We start from the raw sequence: 7,167 nt of genomic DNA, 5'->3' as shown, positions 1-7,167 counted from the left end.
GTGTCACAAAGGCCATGGAATGCTGGGGGTTGGATCCTGGCAACAATCAACAGCTCCTGGCTATTGGGGTTTGGACCCTGGAGCTGTCAACAGCTCGTGAACTTTGGGGCTTGGACCTTGCAAAGGCCAACGGCACTTTGATTGGGTGCTAGTGACCCTGCAAAGGCCAAGAACCTTTGGAAATTGGTGTTTGCATCCTGCAAAGGCCAAGGGCCTTTGGATATCTGGGTGTAGACCCTGCAAAGGCCAAGGGCCTTTGGTCGCTGCTGTTTCCTCACTGCTGGTGCCAAGGGGCAGATGGAGACCCGGAGGGTGAGTGACAAAGCCACTGCTCTCCTTGTGCCAAGCCCAGCAGCGACCTGGGTGGGCCTGGGCTGTGCCTCGGGGAACAGTTCCCTTTGGGATCTGCAAGGGATTAACTGTTGGCTGTTCCAGAGCTGGCAGCAGCTGTGGTGCTTGCCCTGGGAACAGGCCTGGGAGGGAATGGGGGGCTCCTGGCTATCCCAGAGCGCAGCCACATCTCCTCCACTCTCCTTGTCCCACTGGAGGCCGTGGGCACAAACAAGGGAGCAGCTTTTCATTGCCTTCCCCTCACCCAAATTACAGTGCAGCCTCAGCGCTTCCCAGAGTCAAGAATGAGTTTCTCCCTGACATCTCCAAAATGATCCCCAGTAGCCCAGAGGAGGTCACAAGGATGATAGGAAGATGCTGCAAGGGCTGGAGCACCTGTGCCAAGGGAAAAGGATGCAAGAGTTGGGGTTGTCCTGGCTAGAGAAGGTTCCAGGGTGACCTTAGAGTCCCTTCCAATGCATGAAAGGGCTGCAAGAGAGCTGGAGAGGGACTTAAGCCTGGGGCCTGCAGGGACAAGACAAGGCTTCCCAGCCAGACATGGCAAGGATGGATGGGATATTGGGAGGGGATTCTGCCCTCTGAGGGTGCTGAGGCCGTGGCACAGGTTGCCCAGAGAATCATTGGCTGCCCCTGGATCCCTGGGAGTGTTCATGGCCGGGTTGGAATGGGCTCTGGGCAGCTCCCCTTCTGGTGTTCTTAGAAGTGATCAGACACCTTGCAGCATGTTGGTTTGTGGTGCTGTCAAACTCCTGGGCTGAAAATATTGCCAAGAAGCAGAGGAGGAGCTCAGCTGGAAGTGCTGTGCTCTGGGACAGGCTGGGAAGCACTTAGAGGCAACTGCCTCAGGGGCAGCCATGCAGTCTGAGTGTGCTCTTCCCTGTGCACTTGCAGGGAGCTCGAGGGCTTTCTCACCAGGGACGTTCCTCCAGAGCCCCTCAGGTGAGTAAACTGTGCTGAGCTGGCTGGCCTTTTGAAACTGGTTCTCCATGAATGGACACTGGTTCTTGTGGGATCAGAGGAGGCATCTCAGTGCTACTTTGGAACAGGAACAGAATACCTGACTAACAGCTGGATGTGGCCTTTCAGGTGCTGGTAGACGGCGGTGACAGCATGGCCAATTCCATCATCTGCACCGACAATCCTGGGAACATCCTCTCAACTCTGACATCCACTGATGAACAGCATCCCTTTGACTTGGCTCGGGAAGCTACAGAGAATTGTGAGCGCATGTGGCAACAGTTTGATCAAGTAGAGGAGAGAACCCAGAGGATCAGAAGCCAATACCAGCTCATAGACTCTCTGTTAGCAGAAATCAGAAGGTGAGCATTTCCTCCTCCTCCTCCTCCTCCTGCATTCCAGAGGCAATCTGCTTCCAGGTCTGGGAGGTCAGAGGTGTCCTGGGTGAAGAAATCACCTGCCTACCATGTGTAGGCCTCAGTGTGGCTCTCGAGCATTGTCCTGTCTGGGTTTTTCATGCTCTACTGGGACTCCCAAGGCTGTCTGCGAGATGCAGAGACATGTTGGAATAGAATATTCCTTCTTCTCACCGTGCTGCTTCCTTGAATTCTGTTCTTTGCGTGCCCCTGCCCAGCCACTGCTTGTCACTGAAGGAAGGCAAAATCCTGCCTTCCTTTCCCTTTGCCTCTGTAGGTTTCCTTGGGAGGGAAAGAGCAAGGTCTTCCTTAGCCCACTGCCCCCAGCTCCATCCTGGAGTGCTGAAAATGGCATTGCTGACTCTACAGGCCTCTTGCTTCTTCTGACTGGGCCTTGTCTCCGCAGTGACTGTGCAAAGTTTGAGAAGTCCAAGGAAATGCTGCTGCAATGCACTGGAATCCCGGAGACAGCAGCCTTTTGTCTGCAGCAGCAGAACACCAAGCAGCAGAAGGAAGCGTCAGCCCAGGCAGAAGAGGCAGAGCAGCAGGACTGGATGGAGGTTGGTTTTGGAAATGAGATGGTTTTCCCTTGAAAACTCGTCTTGCCCCTTCTTGTACAGTGGAGGACTTGGCTGCACTCGAGGGAGAAGGGCCATCCTTGCAGAGGCAGCTGGAAGTCAAGAGGCAGACTTTGGAGGAATTGCAGCTTCAGAGGGATGTGCTGGAGCAAGGGAGGGATGATGGTAGCAGGGCTCTGAACACCTTATTGCTAGGCAGCACCTGTGGCAGTGGGAGTTGTGGCAGCCAGATCAGCCACATGCTCTTTCTGGCACTAGAAGACAGGCACACTGCTGTGCACACCTGGCTCAAGAGGGCACACGCATTTCTTAGCCAGGGATATGCAAGTTCATCAGCAAAGTGTGGCATGCTTCTGCAAAATGTGTTGCTTTGGGCAGCCACAGAGCCTCTAAAAGAGGGAAGGGAGCTGGGGAAACTTTGAGGCCAGAGCACAGGTGCTCCTTGTCCTCTGGCTGCCTGTGAGGTGGCACTGGCTGGCTCTGCACAGGGTTCCCGAGGAAGGGCTCCAGCTGTACCTTGTCCCACTTGCAGGTTTCCCAGGAGCAAGAGTCATCGAGCTGGTGTCTGGAGCAGCTGAGCCAGGAATCCTCTGGCCAAGGGCATGAAGTGGCCCAGGCGTGGCGAGAGGAGGAGCTGCTGGCCCAGAAGGTTGACCTTGAGGGCCGACTGGCAGCCAGCGAGGGGCTCCGACAAGACCTTGCCAGGCAGCTGGAGGAGACCAGGTAAAGGCAGGGAGTTGAAACTTTTCAGATGATTTTACATTCCATGGACACAAAATGGAAGAGTCTCAAGGAAAAAAAAAAAAAAGCCACCATGTGAGGGTCATTTTTCTGGCACCAAAACCAGCAAAGCTCTTGTGAGCCTTGGGCTCCTGTTTGTGCCGCCGAGCACACTCCTGTGGGATGTCAAAAGCAATCCAGCCAGCCCTGAACTGAGGAGTAGTTGAACCATGCAGATGCTGATTGAAACCTCAAGTTTCTCTTGCGTTTGGTTCCTCCTTCTGGGCATTGAACATCCCTCGTTCCTTTCCAAGTCACTTGACATGATCCTGACCTTCAGACCAGGAAGCTTCATCTTCAGCATTCCAGGCTCTTACCTTGGCACATTGGGAGTAGCACGCTGCCATTCAGGGTGAAGCCAGAGGCTCCTGCTGACCATCTTGAGGCATTTCTGCTTCCAAGCACACTCTTGAGAAGTGTGGGACAGGATGTAGAGCCTGGTTAGAGAGCAGCAGGGAAAGCTCTCTGGAATTCTCAACAGCCTCTGGGCATTCTTGCTGATTGTTGATGGGCACCCAGCTGCCAAACCTGCCAAGGTTCCTTTGGATGGTCCCTCTCACTGTGCAAGGAAGGACAAGTCCCTTGGGCTACTGCCTGCTTGTTCAGCAACACTCAAATAAAGGCAGCAAGTCTACTCCTGGACCTTGCAAGACTTGAAACTGCAGTCTCTGCATTCAGGTAGTTGCAATTTGGACAAAAGGCTGTTCTGATTATTTACAAGTGCTGCCATGACCATGAGATTTTACTGTATCTGCAAAGTAGTTCTGAAGCCTCGTTAAATACCGGGTGTCTGGAAGATGATGTACCTTTATGTCCATTATCAAGAGCATTAAAACGTCAGGAGTCAGCCAGGACAAGAGTCTGTTCTGTCCCCCTGCAGAGCAGCTTGGAAGTGCTGATGAGAGAAGGGCTGTGAGCAGGGGCTGGGCTTTTGCTTGTTGCTCCAGCCTGTTTGGGCACAGCTACCCAGAGTCATAGGTCAGGAGCAGCAAGTGAAGGTTTGGCTGTTGAGGCCAAGTTGGGCTGGGCTGCCTGTGCTAGGGCAGGCCATAAGGAAGGCCTGGGCAGTCCCTCAGAGGCCCTGCTCTGCTCTGGAAATGGCCCAGATGTGCCTTCTCTGGACGAGTTTCCAGCTGACCCATTTTCCATCCTCAGGCGTGGGGATCTTGACCACGTCGTCCTGGAATAACCGGCTGTGGGTGTCTGGAGCAAGCAACTCATGTCTGTCCATCTTTGCAACTTGTAGGTCAGCAAAGGAGAGCCTGCAATCCAGGCTGTTTGCTGCTCAGCAGCAGATATCACAGCTGGAAGTCACCAGGAACCATCTGGAGGCTCAAGTGCTCACAGTCACACAGGCCAAGGAGGTGATAGAAGGTGAGAACCTCGTGTGCTTTGTTTGTGCTGCTGCACCTGACTGGAGAAGCTGAACACCCTGTAAAGGTGTCTCTGTCCACAGAACTTCTGAGGAGTGGTGGGGCTGGAGGCACTGAAAGGGCCTGAGGTCAGTAAAGTCAGTCAAGAACGTGAATCTTGCTGTTGGTCATGTTTGCAGGAGAAGTGAAGTGCCTGCAAGGTGAGCTGGAAGCAGAGAGAGCTCTCAGGAGGCAGGAACAGGAAGACACAGCTCAACAGCTCTTGCAGGCAGAGCAGCAGCCTCAGGAAAGCCTCAGGCTCCAGGGAACTGCTCAGCAACTGGAAATAAAGAAGCTCCTGCAAGACCTGGTAGGGGACAATATGCTTCTGAATTGTCCAAGCCAGCCCTGTGGGTTGGTGCAGCACAAGCAGAGGCTGAGGGTGTGAAAGGGCAGCAATCCTCTGCCAGAGGCCTCTCGCTGCTGGGCCGGGCAGCAGAGCCAGCAGCTGAGACTTGGAGGAGTGTGAAGGCCCCCAGGATGGTGCTGGGACAGTAAATGCAGCCATGGCTTCAGTGATGGTGTAAGAGGAGTTCCAGAGCAGGTTGGGCAGTGCCCACCCAAAGCGTGGCAGCCCAGGGCAGGATCATCCCCGAGTGCCACCTGCCACAGAGCAGATGCCAGCGTGGAGCAGATGCCAACAGTGCTGCTGGCTGCAGGCGTGGGAACTCGTTTCCTTTCTCCCTGTGCTTCCATGGTGGACAGAGGGATTAGCTTTGGTCCTGAAGCAAATGGAACAGGCCCCTTGTTCCTGGTCCTTCAGTCCTTGTGACTGGGGCATCAGAGAGGGGAAGGTGACACCTCCTTCTCTGAGTGCTTGGACTCGGTGCTTGGGAAGGTCTTTGCCAGCAGAAGAGATTCCACAAGTCTGTGATTCTTGCACCTGCTAAGCCTCCTTTTGAATTCCCTGACAGGACACAGCTTCTGGAGTGCAGAAAGCCAGTGCTGTTGTCTTTTCCAGTTGGGGGTTGTGGGAGGGATGGAGCTTCACATCTTTCAGCCAGGAGCTTGCCTGGGGCTTCATCTTGCAAATTTTTCCTCCTCTCCTCAGGCAAGTGAGCGTGAAAGGCACCGTGCAGAGATGGAGGAGACGCTGGAGCAATGGGAAAAAGAGAAGGCAGAGAGAGAGCAGGAGCACAAGAAGGTGCTGTTTGAGATGAGGCAGAAAGTTGCCACCCTGCTGGCCCAACAAGAAGAGCTAAAGAGATTTGAGAATGCCAAGCAAGAGGTAATGATTGTGAGAGGAGAGCTGGTGTGATTTTTTGCAAGGCTGGAGCTGTGGGAGATGGCAGGATATGGGGCTGTGTGGAGCATGCCCTCTGTGTCTCCTGCATTGAATTAGGGGAGGTGAAAGCTGAATGGGGCTGTCTTTGGCCCCAGGAATGAGCCCTCTCATAGGAAGCCAGGCAGAAACATCAGCTGTCAGCTGAGATTTTTGTGCTGCTCTTGTGCTCTGTTGTTCTAAGATGCACCTCAGGGTATCTTCACTGTTCTCCTTCTGCTGCCCTTTTGGTGTGTACTGGTAGATGTTCATGGCCAAGGTGAGTTTGTAGGACTTTTCTTTTGTGGGCATGGGAAGGGTGCAGCAGGAATGCTGACAAGAGAAAAATCTTTTAAAAGGCTTGCCTGGAGTATTTCTGAACAGTAACGCAGAGATGTCTTCTGGGCTGTGTTTTAAGTCACTTCCTGGGAAGCTGTGTCTCCCCCAGGGCAGGCAGTGGCCCAGGGGAGCAGCAGCCAAGTGCTCTGAGAGCACGTGAGCCCATCAGTCTTTGCCCATTGCCACATGCATGCTGCAGGAGGAGCGTGAAGCCTTCTGCTCTTTCCTCCTGTGCAGGTCCTGCTGGAAGAGCAGAAGGAGAAGAGTGCTTTATCAGAGGCACTGCTCCAAACTCAGGGAGAGCTCAGCCGAGCCCGCCAGCAGGTGCAGCAGCTCAGGCAGGAGGTGACAGAGCAGCAGGAGAAGGGGCAGGTAAGTGTGAGTAGGCAGGCAACAGAGGGCAGGGCAGTGACAAGGGCACAAAAGGCAGCTCCTGGGACTGAGGAAGCAAGGGCTCCTTCTGGACCTGGGAGCACAGAGCCTGGTAAGCTCCAGAGCTCAGCCCCAGGAAGGAAGGCTTGCAGTAGAAGCAGAGCTGGGTAGAGCAGCCAAAAGAAGCAGCTGAGGGAATGGGATTTCGAGGCAGCAAGTGGAAAAAGCTGAGCCTGAGGGTAGGTCCCAGGAGGTTGCTCTGCATTTTGTTGCCAGACCATCAAGGCAAATCTGCAAGATGAGCTGCAGGGAGCTCGCAGAGAAGCCCAGGCAGCTCAGAGGAGGCACAAGGAAGAGCTACAAGGCCTCAAAGAGGAAAGGAATCTCCTCCTTGAGCAGAGGGAGGCTCTACAAAAGCAGGTGAGTGAAAGGGCAGTGGCACTGCAGTCATGCAGCGAGGGGTCTGTGGCCTTCTTGCTTTTCCATGGCAGAGCAGCAGCTGCTGGGGTGAGCCCTGGGGCTGTCTCGTGCTCTGGGGGCTCCATGGCAGCTGCTCTGAAGGACACTCAGTGCTCTGCTGAATGTCAGCTGCTGCTCTGGACAGCTGGGCTAGTCCTCTGTGCTGCTGGCCAGCAAGCAGCAGCATGGATTCCTGCTGGCCTCTTCTTGCTAGCCTTGCTTTGGCAGGTGCTTTCTCAGGT

The 7,167-nt window shown here is 54.5% G+C and overlaps 1 long non-coding RNA gene across 1 annotated transcript; it reads left to right on the top strand.

The window, feature by feature from the left end:
• The first annotated feature begins 4,331 nt into the window (after positions 1–4,331).
• LOC139604336 (uncharacterized) lies at positions 4,332–5,686 on the top strand. The gene is made up of 3 exons (XR_011683944.1): positions 4,332–4,456; positions 4,635–4,804; positions 5,546–5,686. It is a non-coding gene; the product is annotated as an uncharacterized lncRNA (long non-coding RNA).
• The last annotated feature ends 1,481 nt before the right edge of the window (positions 5,687–7,167 follow it).

Source organism: Agelaius tricolor, unplaced genomic scaffold (genome assembly GCF_023055355.1).
Source record: "Agelaius tricolor isolate 1412-34295 unplaced genomic scaffold, bAgeTri1.0.p SCAF_49, whole genome shotgun sequence".
Lineage (NCBI taxonomy): Eukaryota > Metazoa > Chordata > Aves > Passeriformes > Icteridae > Agelaius > Agelaius tricolor.
The sequence above is the reverse complement of the archived record's forward strand: the minus strand, read 5'-3'. Positions and strand labels throughout refer to the sequence as shown.